The sequence below is a fragment of the Halichoerus grypus genome, chromosome 13 (genome assembly GCF_964656455.1).
Source record: "Halichoerus grypus chromosome 13, mHalGry1.hap1.1, whole genome shotgun sequence".
Classification (NCBI taxonomy): Eukaryota; Metazoa; Chordata; class Mammalia; order Carnivora; family Phocidae; genus Halichoerus; species Halichoerus grypus.
In genome coordinates, this window is record NC_135724.1 from 79,399,565 (window position 1) to 79,414,592 (window position 15,028).

General features: G+C 47.6%; 1 long non-coding RNA gene across 3 annotated transcripts in view; it reads right to left on the reverse strand.

Moving 5' to 3' along the window:
* Positions 1-1,918: 1,918 nt before the first annotated feature.
* Positions 1,919-15,028, reverse strand: part of LOC118527072 (uncharacterized) — a 28,198-nt gene continuing 15,088 nt past the window's right edge. Inside the window, exons 2-6 of one of the 3 annotated variants that reach the window (XR_004912949.2) lie at positions 12,820-12,923; positions 6,078-6,178; positions 5,267-5,378; positions 4,932-5,079; positions 1,919-4,036 (exon numbers count right to left, since the gene is read on the reverse strand). This is a non-coding gene — a long non-coding RNA (uncharacterized LOC118527072). The remainder of the gene's footprint in view (positions 4,037-4,931; positions 5,080-5,266; positions 5,379-6,077; positions 6,179-12,819; positions 12,924-15,028) is intronic. The other 2 variants (XR_004912947.2, XR_004912948.2) reach the window with 2 other exon arrangements.

Consider the following 15,028-nt stretch of genomic DNA (forward strand, 5'->3'; position numbering starts at 1 on the left):
ATAAGGGAATGACAAGCTGGGTAGGAGAGCACCAAAACAGGCCTTTTAGGGGGAGCTGGGGAAGGTGCTGGAGAAGGTGACATTTGAGCTGTGTTTGGAGAAGTGAAATTCCACCAGGTGAATAAAGAAGGTAAAAGGAAGGTCATTCCAGGCAGAGGGAACAGCTTCAGTGAAGGTTTGGGAGCATGAGTCTGCATGGAGTGTTTGGGAATCCTATGGGGGCAGGCGGGGGGGGGGGGTGGAGGGCAGTGGACAAGGGCTAGAAGACTAGCCTGGAAAGGTGCTTGGAACTAGACCGTGAAGGAATTTGAATGTGACATTCAGTAGTGTGTCCTTTATTCTACCAACAACAGAGAGTCCTTGAAGGTTTTACAAGTATGTACATGACACAGGCAGAACTGTGTTCTGATGCATCGTGGAGTGGACTAGAGGACCTTAGCGAATTAGGTCTATTGATTTCACAAAAATGAGTGAGTGCCCACCATGTGCCCCGTGTGCATCAGGAAGAGAGCAGTAGATAAATGGCCATCGTGCCTTTCTTTATGGATTTTAAGTCTGGTGGGGAGGTAATAAGGACTAAATGTAGAGGTTGGGTCAGATTCAGGAAATATTTCAGAAATACCATCATTAAGACAGGGAAAGTTCTAGATGTGGAAAATGAGAAAGGCTGAATACAGTTACTGCAAAGTATCCTGTCTCGGAGAAATAGTTTTTAAATGCTCTATATGGATTATATACACCTTTAGAGCTTCAAGAGCATTTTCACATAAAACGTTTCACTTGCCCTTAAGTGTTCAACAAATTGTAATTATTAAATAATTATATGTTGTAATATTATTTGACTGCATAACCCTTGGTCAAAGCGATGCGAAAGAAGAGCTGTTTTGGAGCACTGGGAAGACCTCCCGGCATACGAAGGCAGTTAATTCGAGAAGATGGGTCTGAGACCGTGGCAGCCGTGTAGAGGGCACACTGTGTTTAGCTGTCTGTATGTCTTATTTCTAAAAGAATCCATTCAGAAGGAGTAAGGCAGGGTTGAAGGCAAAATTCTGAAAAATGTACATGGGTCTCTCCTTTAACACTTTCCACCCTGATAATGTCACGTCCCTGCAGCAAACTCCTCTAAAAAAACTGTGCTTCCCTGACCAGGACTGTGCGTCATATTTGGAGTCTAGAAAAAGGTTGTGGAGCGTTTGCACAGTGGTGCTTGAACTAATTCTCCATGACGTTTCTTGTCTAGCTCGTTCCTTTCTGCTGTTGTCAGAATCAAATTCCGCACTTAATCTCTCCCTTGTTTTCAGATGACAAAATCTCTCTGTTAGGTTTCAGAAAGCTGGGATTACAAAATGTTCTTATGGCTTTAAGTCCTCTGTGGTGATTGGCGAACTGAGGAAAGGATTGGATGAGAATTTTTTGTTGTTGTTTTTCACGGGGAGGGGGCAGCCGGTGGACTGAACAGGGGATTCCTTTCCAGAAATCTGCCTTTGGACCCAAATGTTCATCACTTAAGAGGATTCCAAGATTTTTAAAATAAAATGAAAAGGGATGTGGGTTACAGGAATATATGCATTATGTCAAAACTGAATTGTACACATAAGACTGACATCATAACTCAATAAAAAAATCAATCAAACAAGCAGGAACAGAGAGAGCAAAAATCATTAGTACTGCCAAGTAGAACCAACTACTGGACCGTCTTAGGGATATAATTACGATTTTCAAAATTGTAGCAACTGCACTCCGTTGGTTAAGAGCCTCTGACAGCGAGGCCAAGGTTGTCATGAGCTGATTCCTATGTAGGCCACTAGCTCTCCGTGGTTTTGTGGGTACGGTTTGTACCACTCATCCTAGCTAGCAAATTCTGTACGTGTTTGTTTCCTGGTTTCAAGGACAAAGAAGAGAGAGAGCACACATGAGGGAAATTCTGTCCGCTCCAGAGGACTAGTCAGAAGTTACCATCTTTATTATTATTATTATTATTACTGAAGTATAGTTGACCCCCAACGTTACGTGAGTTTCAGGCGTACAACAGTGATTCGACAAGTCTACACGTTATGCTGTGCTCACCGCGAGTGTAGCTACCCGCTGCCACCAGACAAGGCCATTGCCCTTCCACTGACCATGTTCCCTGTGCTGTGCCTTTCATCCATCCCTGTGACTGAATTCATTCCAGAACTGGCTACCATCCTCTAAGAACAGCATATCTGATCTCCAAATGTTAGAACGTATCAGGACCATTGGTCTCATTCAGAATCGTACTCCCTTTCCTTCCTCCGTCCGGAGCAGTTCTTAGCCTCTCTGAGATCTTGACTGGACGCAGGGGTCCTCGTTCCCCCACCTTTTAGTGCGGTACCACACCCCCCTGCACTCTGTGGTGCAGATACACACCATCAGTACACAACATGCCGGAAGCCACCGTTACAACCGGGCAGTTTTCATGAGCTGAAATGCAACCCATGCCCGGGTGACCGGACAGCACTCCAAGCACGGTGGCCTCCTTTATTACCCGTCCCGCCCCCAGACTGTGTGTCCCATGAAAGCAGAGACGGGCCTGTTTTAGTCACTACCGGATATCCAGCACTGTCGCGGGGACTGACACATTATAGGTGGTCACCTAATATTTAGTGCAGGAGTAACAAATAGAAGCAGCAAAGCATTACTGTTTTCATGGAAATGAGTCCCCTGTGCTTGGACTCAGTAGGGGGGAAATGGAATTGAAAGATGCATCGACACGGTTTGGTCTGGCTTTCCCCTTCAGACAGATCGTTTCGGTGGTATCTACAAATCTGGGTCCGAGTGACCGGCGCGCAGGAAAGTCCGTGTGACCTTTAAGGACCAGGCCTGTTCTTGCCACAGGCAGGAGGGTTCTAGGTTGTAATTGCCTGGAGGTTTCATCCAAAACCAGAGTCAGCCAACAGCGCAGACTGAGCAGGGCGGTTACATCTGTGGCACTTGGAACTGTGCCTGGCCCTACAGCAAGGAGCCCGCCCGGTACCGCGAGGGTGGGAACAAAGCGGGGTCAGCGAAGGAAACTCAACGCTGCCGCAGGGAATGGCGGGGCTCCTCCTGACGTCACCCACAGTAAGACCCTCGCGGCCGTAGACTTCGGTAGTAGCAGAGGGATGGGAGGCACTGGGAGCTCAAAGGTAGAATTATTTACCAATTCACGTGGAAGTATGTCAGTATTTTCACACTCGAAAGCCTGTACCAGCGCATATCCGCTGATTCCCAGGCCTGAGCATCAGTAGAACTATCCCCAGCACAGGATGTCCGAGAAGCCCCTGCTTCCTCAGAAGCTGCAGTGTCCCCGTTTTCAGATGAGATGGATAGGCAGTGTCTCTGGCGGACAGGGCTCCTCACCTTACAGAGTCCGAGATAATTCTCCTTTAGCGAGGCTGACATCACTGGTCTGAAGGTGGATTCTAGGCAACTGCCCTATCTGGAGAACAATCATTCCTGCTGGTGTGTGAGTCACTGAGAGAGACAGGAGAGAGGGAAAGAGAGACGAGGGAAAGAGAGAATTCCAGAGACCTTCTGAAGCAGATCTCTGCTCCCCCAGCCCTGAGACAGCCAGCCCTGTCCCTGGGCTCTGGGTAACCCAGCAACAGAAACGGAGATGGGGACCGGGCTGGATGAGGAAGCTGAAGGTCTGCAGCTAACACTCCGAAGACACTCAGCCTTTAATGGAGGAGGGCTTTTAGAAAAGATCCGGCAAATTCTCTGCCCTTTCAACTTCACTTTCTGTTCTCTTTTTATCTGCTTTCAGCATTTCCAATTAATCTTGGAATGAGAGCCCGAGGCAAGAAGCCAGTGGTGCCTGAGGAATGCTAAAGAGCAAACTGATCCAGGGAAGCAAATGCCAGCGAGGGACCCCACAGCAAAGAGACAGACTCTGTGAGCAACTCTCCTGTTACCATGAGGCTTGCGAGGCGTGTGTGCGCGCGGGTCTCCGCATTGGCACCATCTGCCAATTCCTCAGGAGGACAGAACAAACCAGCGAGGCATGAAGATTAGATTATGTAAGGCTCGAGGATTGCTGTTTTCAAAGAGGAAACAAATGGAACAAATTGATTTGCTTGTCAGAGTCCTGTCAGTAAAGGAGAACCGTTCCCTCCTCCTCCAAGAGGACCTCATTAAAGAGGGGCATGATTTCACAGATTCAGAACATGTGAGACCACAATCAACTCCATTCATAACAGCAAGTCCAATTTCCAGAGTGGTACCGATAAATCCTACTCTGCTCCCCTTGCCTGAAAAATGACTATTCACTACTACCTAGTAGGTACCCACATGGCAAGGAACTTAACTGCCAGGCGCCCCCCAAGAGATTCAGAACCTGGTGATTTAACTGACCTCACTTGCTTCTGGGGGAGCAGTATCTAATTTTGAGACCAGGGGGGTCATGTTTACTATTCAGAGCTCTAAACAGGTGCTTTGATAGAGTGGGGATATGTTCTTAAAAATACATGCATCAGTGACATTATATGGAGACAGATGGTGACTACACTCATCCTGGTAAGCACTGAGTAATGTATAGAATTGTTGAATCACTGTGCTGTGTACCTGAAGCTAATAGAACATTGTATATCAACTATACTTTGATAATAAACTTTTTTTACATACATGCATCAAGAAGGAAAATTCATTGCATGTCTGGGATTCTTCTGCCATTGCTGGGCTTCTCTCAAAATGCCCAGCACAATGCTTTTTATGGTACGTTCACTAGAAGAATGAACAAGTGAACAATAACCCTCAACCTACTACCATAGTGCCGTTCCTAAAGGTTCTTTTATTTTCTTACTAAAATACCAAGATTTGAATGTCAAGTCTTTACTCAACAAGGAAATGAAGTCTTCTCCACCAGATATTTTCCATTTGCCCCTTCAGATCCACTTTTCTACCCATTCTGCTGTTTGCCCTGGGGTGCTCACCTGTCTAAACTACCTCAACGCGGGGCGCCTGGGTGGCTCAGTCGATTAAGCTCAGGTCATGATCTCAGGGTCCTAGGATTGAGCCCCACATCAGGCTCTCTGCTCAGTGGGGAGTCTGCTTCTCCCTCTCCCACTGTGCTCTCTCTCTCTGAAATAAATAAATAAAATCTTCAAAAAAAATAATAAACTACATAAAAAAAATAAACTACATCAACTCACTCCTTTGTCCTCTTAGCTTCCATCTGGGCACAGCAGAATACTGGAGGGCAAAAGGAGGGTGAGGTCAAAGTATTTATTCCTGCAGTGCCCCCCCCCACACCCCTGCCCCAGATCACCTTGGGGTCTGGTCCAGTTGGTTGGGCCTATAGATAACAGGTCACCACTCCTCCTCAAGGGGGCCCTCTCTTTCTGGGTTCTGTAATTTCTCCCTCCTTTCAACATTCAGATCTAGAAATGATAAAGACCCTAGTTAAGACGAGCCTCCTGGGTTCTGCACTATCCTTATGGTTTCCCGACACCTTACCGACCTTTGTATATAGTCTCTCTCTTAAATCCTCCCCTAATTATCTAATTTGAGTGTGCCATCTGTTTCTTACAGACCCTGACTGATACACCTACCACGGGTGTCAGTCTGTTCTAGGCCCTGCCCGCAGTGTTTTTAAAAAGTAGCAAAATTAATAATACGATATGCTACTACTTTATGCTTATTCTCAACGTTCACCTTCTCACAAGGCTATAACAACTTAAAGATAAAACCTAATTCCTCTTTACAACATAATTGTGCAGTAGAGTTTGTATGAGCTAAATATAATTCGGAGAACAAGCTTTTTCATGTCATCAAAATTCATGTTAACAACTATAAAGGGAGAACCGCAGAACTGATGCCCGACTGGAGATTTAGCAGAAAACATATTCCAGTATTTAAATCAATCACACAAATATTCAAGAGCCTACAATGTGGCCAGAAAGGTGGTAATCTTAGTAAGAAACAGACGTAGGTTCTCACATTGTGCAATTTGTTCTCATTTACACGATAAACATGCTCCTAAAAAAGTTCAATACAAATTGTATTTCCATAAATCAAAACATAGGTTATATGATCGGGGCAAGCTTACTATTTGAATAATCATTTGGTAAAACAATCACCTTTTGATCTTTTGAACCAATCCAGATTTTTCATCCATCCAGAGTACTTCAAATGAAATTTATCTTTGGTCTGCAGGGAAGATCGGTCTCCTTCCATGCTCCTGGAATAGGAGAAATTGTGGAATGGAATTTAGAGGAAAGATAAGGGAACTACCATTTATAGACCACATATAGAATGCTAGGCAGTTTGCATCTGTTAGCACATTTAATCCTGGAGGTATATATGTATTCCATTGTTCTCTTATTTTCTACTTCTCAAAAAAAAAAAAAAAATTAGAATAGCAGGTGTGGAATTCAAAAATCCATTTTTTTGAACGAGAAGGCAAGGCAAAATATTCAATGCAGGGCTATAAAGATCACATTATTCCCCAGCTTCAGTGGCTTCCCAGTGTTTAGGATCAAGTCCAAAATTCTTCACACGGCCACCGTCCCAGCCTCAGGACTCTCGACCAACCAGGCTTCTTCCCACTTGAAGGCCTTTGCCCTCTTTGTCCCTAGAACTGTCTGCAACCACTTCTTCTCCCTTCTTTTTCAGACTAACTCAGACTCATCCCTCTGCTTTCCGCTCAGTTTACACTTCCCAGGGAATGTCTGTCTCCCCAGCTGGGCCTATGTCACTGTATCCCAATGCTGAAAACCAGACAAGGGCTGAACGCTCACGGCTGCCTCCTCCTCCCAACGAGGAAGGGTGGCCCCGCAGGGCTGCCCGGTCTCACGGTGGCCCCATCTACCCCTCCCCGAGCAGGGGTTTGTCTCGGCCCCAGGAGCCTGGCAAAGCCTCCCTCAAAAATAGAAAGGCCAAAAGAACCTCGTCTAAGGTTCTAGAAGGTCTTTGCTTTCTCTCTCCCAATCAAGTGCACACCCAGGTGCTCTAGGACCCAGAGCTCCAGCTGAGGCGAGAACGTACCAGTCCCACGTGTCCCAACGGGAGCATAGCTTCCCTCCCGCCTCACACGGCGCACTTCTGCGGCACCTAGCCACGTGATGCGGAAGCTGCGCATGCGCGGGAGAATTGTTCATCACGTGATCTCTCCGCCCTAGCCCGGATGTTTGGGCATTTCAACCTGGAGGGCTGGAAGAAGAGGGAGAGGGGTTTGCGAGGTCACTTGGGAGGTTAAGGGTGGGCGTGGGATGTACTGAGCCTAGCCCAGTGCCACGCATTGGGCTGAAATATCTCAATGAATACTCCCAAGGGCTTTGTGTAGTCTAGGGGTTGATGTGCCCGTTTTACAGATGGAGAAACTGAGGCTCGTGTAGTGAAAACCAGGGACTTGTCCGAAGGCACAGGTAATGACAGCCCTGGGATTTGAACTCAATTTTCTCTGTCTCCCAAACACCCAAGCCCTCTGAGGCCCTGGCTCATCCTTCAAAAGTCAAGTCTCTTTTCCCAAAGTATGGTGGCTCCTGCACGGGAGTGTCCTCTCTCCTTCCCTGTTCAACCTGAGTCAGCTGTCTGCCGGGATTCATGTCCTGGCTGTGTGACTTTGGGCAAGTCATGTCACTGCTGAGTCTCTGTTTCATCATCTGTAAAATGACAGTGTTGCCCTCCGCCCATTACTTATGAAAATTAACTTTTCTAACAAAAATGTAGCGATGCCTGCCTATATCAGATGCCAGGTACTGTGCTAGGTAGGCCTGGGTGTGTCGAAGCAGAAGAGATCGTGTAATCATGGGATAGCGTGTGAACATACTAATAAACTCCAAAGCCCATCAATAATCTATACAGTGTGTTAGATCATGGCAAGTGTCATGAAGAAAAATTGAGCAGGGAAGGGAGTCAGGAATGTATTGCATGGGTGCAGTTTCAAGTAGAATGGTCAGGGAAGGCCTCATGAGAAGTTGGCATTTGAGCAGAGACCTGAGGAGATGAGGGAGGAAGACCAGCCAGGGATTATTCTAGAAACCTGGGAAAGTTTGGACCCATCTCCCATTAAGAACAGATGAGATCTAAAAATGGGCCTGGCATCCCCATTGAAGCTCGCAGTTCTGCGGGCTTCCCTTATTGGAAGGTGGGCAGCTCTGCTGTGGGTTTCTCACAGCTGGTCCTGAGGAAGTGGAAACAGCCTGTTACAGGTACGGGGATTCACAGCCAACAAGCTCTTTCCTTGTATCTCCAGAGAAGTGGATGTTTCCATCAGTTCATTCGAGAAGGGTCTGCCATGCCCTTGGAAATTTCTACTTTTTGCTCCATTGGAAACAAAAAGAAGCAGGAAGACAGAATTAGGACCTGTGCTGACATTTTGCTGGAATGTCCTATCTCCACCAGGTTCCCAAATACATGTGGAGGCTCCTTCACACATACGCATCTGCTCAAAGCCCCTCACAGACCCGAGAGTGTTGGCACATGCCCGCTCACACACTTGAACACTTTGCACAGAGAAGTCTAGTCTGGGAAAAAAAAATATCAAGCCAGGCCTTGGCCAGCTCTCCTTTTAGCAAGGAAAAAAATCTCAGGGGCCAGGCTGAAGCGAGAGAGCCCTCGGACTGTCCACACTGGGAGGCCACAGAGTCCAACAGACTAAGGCCCAGAGAGGTGAAGTTAGCTGTCCAAGCTTACACAGCAAGTCCATGAAAATCTCCCCGAACTCACACAGTCAGCAAATGTTTTGAGCGCTATACATGTGGCAGGCACTGTTCTTGGCACTAGGGATGCAGCAGTGAACAAAACAGACAACAATTCCGGCCCTCTGGAACCAACATTCTAATAGAAGGAGACAAAGGAGAAATTAGTAATATGTGCAGCATATTAGATAATGGCAACTGTTGTGGGGAAAAACTGAGCAGGGAAACAGAATAAGGAGTGTATTGTATAGGTGCAGGGTTTTTTGTTGCTGTTATTTTGAGAGAGAGAGAGCACATGCGGGAGCTTGTGCATGTGCTGGGGTGGGGGGGTTAGAGGCAAAGGCAGAGGGAGAGAGAGACTCTTAAGCAGGCTCCACACTGAGCAGGGAGCCCAACGCAGGGCTCGATCTCACAACCCTGAGATCATGACCTGAGCCGAAATCAAGAGTCACTTAACTGACTAAGCCACCCAGGTGCCGTGCGTGGGTGCAGTTTTAAGTAGAATGGTCAGGGAAGGCCTCGCAAGAAATCGGCCTTTAAGCAAAGAGCTGAAGGAGGTGAGGGAGGAAGACCTGCCAGGATCTGGAGGAAGAGTGTCCCAGGGGGAGGAAACAGAGCAGCGGCCCCAAGGCAGGAACATACCTAGTGTGTTCCCAAGAGCCGCAAAGAGGCCTCTGGAGCGAAGTAGGCAGGAGGGAGGGTAGGAAGTCAGAAGAAGCAGGGTCCAGATGGTGTATGAGCTTTGTAGGCCACTATGAGGACTTTGGCTTTTACTCCAAATGAGATGAAAAAGCACTGGAGAGTTTGGGGCAGAGAAATGACATGATCTGACCCAATAAAAAAAAAAAAACCTGGAGGGGCGCCTGGGTGGCTCAGTCAGCTAAACGTCTGCCTTTGGCTCAGGTCATGATCCCAGGGAGTCTGCTTCTCCCCCTGCTCCTGCCCCCAGCTTGTGCTCTCTCTCTCACTCTGCTCTCTCAAATTAATTAATCAATTAAAAAAAACGCTGGAGCTACTGCTATTCATTCATTCACTCATTCAGTCATTCAGGCGTCTTACGTGCCAGGCACTCTGCTCATGACAAGCTAGACAGCCCCGGCGTGAGCCATGGGGCCCTTGGGTGTGCATTTTGTTTGATCAGAGCGTCCAGAGCAAGGAGAAAGGAGGCTCAGCTGGTGGCCTTCCCCCACCACTTGCCTTCCCCTCCTTGCTGCGCAGCCCAGGGAGAAGGGCCCCAGGTAGCTGCAAGGCTCCATGCTCCGGAGGCTGCTAGAACCTGCAGGTTATAAATAGCATCTCCTGCGCCTGGGAATTGAGCTGCTCCGTGTGAGTGAGTCAGAGGCTGGGAGCCACAGCCCCTCAAACTGCAGCATCACTCCCTAACCCCACCACTCCAGCCCCGGCTCCCTCACTGACCTCTTAATCAAGGCCAGGCCTCTGCTTCTCACCGTGATCCTCTCTGGCCCTGTCACTCCCCACTCATCCCAGGCTCTAACCCCTGTAGCTCCAGAAAGCCCCCTGATGCCTTAGTCCTGAGAGACAGGATTGCATAATATTGAAAAGCCCAAGATCTTCATTGGAGCCTACCTGGATTTCAGGCCCAGGGCTGCTCGGTTCTGGCTGTGTGACCTTGGGCAAGTCACTTCCCCCTTGAGAGCCCCATTTGCCTCACTCATAATAATAACAGTATGATGACAGTGTGATATTATGATAGTATGATGATGATAATGATAATACCTACTTCGTGGAAGTGGTGCAGGGAATGCAACAAGATACCCCACCTAGACTGCTTAGCCCAGAACCTGGCAGACAGTATTTATTCAGCGAACAGAGTGATAGAGCCTGTGAGCAATTAGATTATAACCCAGAGAAAGGTAATAATAAATAAGAAAACGGCAGCTTTCACCTGTTCTACTGAGCATCCACCATGTGTTTGAAGTACGGGTTCCTGACATATAATGCATATCCCTAATCTTCCATAACCAAGCAAATGTCACCATCTCCATCTTACAGAGGAAGAAACTGAGACTCAGAGGGAGCTGTGTGACTCGTCCAAGCCACGCAGTACCTGGTGAGGCAGAACGTGACGTCAGCAGAAAGGCCCAGCCACCTCCCCTCGGGCCCTGGGGGCATGTGCAGCTGCTTGTTCCTAGCCCACCCCCATCTGACATAGCACTGTGAGCGGAGCGGGGGGAGAAGGGGAGCAGGTGGGTGGGAGTGCAAAATATCTCTGCTTCCCCTGGCATCCCTTCCACTTCCTGAGATGAGAAGTTCTCTGCCACTCCCCAAGGCACAGATTAGCTCTCCTTTGGGTGATATTGAGTAAAACTCTCTACCTGATGGCTCCCCAAAAGATCTGCTTAATAATTTTTATAGGTCACACACTTTGTTTAAAGATGCAGGTGATGATGACAATTTGGCTTTTCATTGACACCCCCACTTTGGTCCTCCAGAGTTGTGTCTAGTCACCCCCCCCAACCTCCAGGTGCCAGAGACATCCCCTTAAGTCCCCTCTTCCACCATGCTGGAAGCCTTATAAAATAGTAGAGGGGCGCCTGGGTGGCTCAGTCGTTAAGCATCTGCCTTCGGCTCAGGTCATGATCCCAGGGTCCTGGGATTGAGCCCGCATCGGGCTCCCAGCTCAGCGGGGAGTCGGCTTCTCCCTCTACCCCTCCCCCCAGCTTGTGATCTCTCTCTCTCTCAAGCTCTCTCTCTCTCAAATAAATAAAGTCTTTAAAAAAAAAAGAAGTGACATGAGAATAAAGAAAATGAAACAAGGTAGTGTGCTCATAACTGGGGTGGGGGCAAGCGTGAGCTCGCTCTTAGACAGGGGGTCAAGAAAAAGTGGCATTGCTTCTTCCGAACGATGAGCAGGAGTTGGCTGGGAGACCTCGAGGCAGAGTGAAGCGCAGGCACGCAGGCCTTGAGAAGGGAATGAGTTTGGCATTGGAGCTGGTGTGGTGGGAGTGAAGTGAGACAGGGGAGAGAGCAGGAAGATGAGGTCAGAGAGGTAGGCAGGGACTAGATCGCAGAGCGCCCAGTGTCGAGCAGCCCAGCCTCGGCGTGCTGGTGCGCATTTGGCGAGAGGATGCATACACTAGCCGGGGACCTGGCGTGCAGTGGGTGCTCCATACGCAGTAGCTGTTATGCTTATGAGCCTTCCTTGTCCTCCTCCTCCTCCTCCCAAGGACCCTCATGTCCCGCCCCTGCCTCTCGGCCCCCTCTGCCCCACCATCGCTCCCTGGTCCCAGGAAAAGGACAAGGACACTGGCAAGGATCACAGCAGGAAGGAGGAAGCACTTCCCACCCTCTCTCTCACCCCCTTCCTCCTCCAAACCCTCCCACTGCAGCCCAGTGATTTTCCTGCCTCTCACAGGCGATTTTATTAAACATCTCGAAAAAATATTCTCTCACTCCCTCTCTCTTTATTTATAAAAATCAACTTAACACCCTGCTCCTTTGTTCTATTTGGAAACTGGAACAGCCTGGTTTATATTTAGCCGAAATCCTGCTCCTTTCCCCACAGACTCCAGCACAGCCCGATGAGTTAGAGGGGCTAAGGAAGGAGGAGTAGGGAGGCTGGGGGAGGAAAGGGTGCTACAAAGGACAGAGGGTCCCCCAGAGGCCCAGGTTTCAGCTAGGTCCAAAGGACCCGGAAGGATAGGAGCTGAAGAGTCCTTCCCAAGACGTGGGGTGCCCCAAATCCAGGCTTTGCCCGTCATGCAGTCACTCTCTAGTCCCATCCAGATGTCCCCAGAAGAAGAACGACAGGGGAGGTAGAATACAGAGAAGAAGAAAAACCCAACCCCAATCTAGAATGAGGCTTGGAAAGGCAGTCATTACAAGGCAGTACTTATGGGTGTGGGTCTCGGTTCAAATCCAAACTCTCCTCTGCCCCTCACTAGCTGGCTGACCCTGGGAAGTTAACACGTTCATTGCAGTGTGTGGCACATAGTATGTGCTTGATAAACGATGGTTATTATTATTAATCACTGTGGGCTCAAGGAAACTGCTCTCCTCCTCAAACCTCAAGGCTCCGCTCAAAAGCTGCTTCCTCCATGAAGCCTTCCCAGATTAACACCTATCTGGTCAGCTAAGAGCAGAGGCCTAAACACTGGGGCTATGGAGATGAATGAGCAGGAACAGACAGGGCCTCCAGTGTGATCAGGAATGGACATACATGATCGTCAGAGAGCATACTAAGTTCCAGAAGAGACTAACTCCACTTGGGGAAGGCCAATTCTCCTCTGTTCTCTGCTGTATCTGGAGAGCTAACGACAGCACCTGGCACGTGGAAAGACAGCATAGAATAGTGGTTAAGAATATATCTGGGTAGGGGCTCCTGGGTGGCTCAATCGTTAAGCGTCTGCCTTCGGCTCAAGTCATTGTCCCAGGGTCCTGGAATCGAGTCTGCATCGGGCTCCCTGCTCAGCGGGGAGCCTGCTTCTCCCTCTCCCACTGCCCCTGCTTGTGCTCCCTCTCTCGCTGTGTCTCTCTGTCAAATAAATAAATAAAATATTAAAAAAGAATACATCTGGGTAAAGAAATTGTGGTGTTTCCATACAATGAAATATTACTCAGCCATAAAAAGGAATAAAGTACTTCTAGGGGCACCTGGGTGGTTCAGTTGTTAAGTGTCTGCCTTCGGCTCAGGTCATGATCCCCAGGGTCCTGGGATCGAACCCCAGTCTGGGTCAGGCTCCCTGCTCCGTGGGAAGCCTGCTTCTCCCTCTCCCACTCCCTCTGCTTGTGTTCCCTCTCTCGCTGTGTCTCTGTCAAATAAATAAATAAAATATTAAAAAAAAAAAGAAATAAAGTATTTCTACATGCTGCAGTGTCAATCAACCTCAAAAATGTTATGCTAAGTGAAAGAAGCGAGACATGAAAGGTCACATATTGTACAACCCCGTTCATACAAAGGGTCCAGAATAGGTAAATCCATAGAGACAGAACGCAAATTGATGGTTGCCAGGAGCTGTGAGGAGGGAGAATGGAGAGTAACTTCTTAATGGGTGCAGGGTTTCCTTGCAGGGTGATAAAGGTGTTTTGGAACTGGATAGAGGTGGCTGGGCAATGCCACGGAAGGGCTCACTTTAAAAACGGTTAATTGTATGTTAGGTGAGTCTCACCTCAATTTTTTTTTTTTAAAGGATATATCTGGATCCACTTCATGGTCATGCCAATTGATGTGAGAAGACATTTGATACAATCAACACCCATTCATGATTTAAAAACAAAAACAAACTTGAGCAGGGCCAAAATAAAGAGAATTTCTTCAACCTGTTGAAGGGCAGCTTCAAAATACCTACAGCTGGGGCACCTGGCTCGCTCAGTCAGTAGAGCATGAGACGCTTGATCTCTGGGACATGAGTTCGAGCCCCACGAAGAGATTACTTAAAAAAAATTTTTTTTAGGGGCGCCTGGGTGGCTCAGTTGGTTGGGTGTCCGACTCTTGGTTTCAGCTGGGGTTGTGATCTCATGGGTCATGGGATCGAGCCCCGTGTCAGGCTCGATGCTTAGTGAGAATTTGGCTTAAAGATTCTCCCCCTCTACTCACTCTCTCTTTCTCTCTCTCTCAAATGGATACATAAAATCTTTTAAGAATAAATTAAAAAGAGGGATGCCTGGGTGGCTCAGTCAGTTAAGCGTCTGCCTCCCGCTTGGGTCATGATCCCAGGGTCCTGGGATCAAGTCCCACATTGGGTTCCCTGCTCAGCGTGGAGCCTGCTTCTCCCTCTCCCTCTGCCTGCTTCTCCCCCTGCTTGTGCTCTCTCTCTCTCTGACAAATGAATAAAATCTTAAATAAATAAGAAATTTTAAAAAAATTTTAAATCTTTAAAACAAAAAACCTACAGCTAACATATGCTGAAAGTTTAAACAATTTCACCCCTAAGATTGGGAACAAGGCAAGAATATCTGTTCTCACTACTTCTACGCAACATAGGACTGGAGGTCCTAGCCAGGACAACAAGGGAAGAAAAAAATGGGGAAAGGATGAAGTTAAATTGTGTTTATTTGCAGATGGCATGATTATGCACGTAGAACATCCTAGAAATTTACAAAACAAAACTATTAGAACCTTGTTTAACAAAATGAAAGGATACAAGGTCAATATATAAAAATGCATTTCTCTATAACCAGCAACTAACAATTGGGAAGTTAAATGTATGAAAACATTTCCAAAAGCATCAAAAAACATAAAATATTTAGGGATGCAGTCAATAAAACATGTGCAAGATTTGTACACTGAAAACTCTAAAATCTTACTGAGAGAAATGGAAGGCCTAAATAGATGGAGAGATATACCACATTCACGTATAAAATGTCACTTCACCCCATACCGATTCTATAGATTCAGGCAATCCTGATTAAAATTTCAGCAGGTTTGG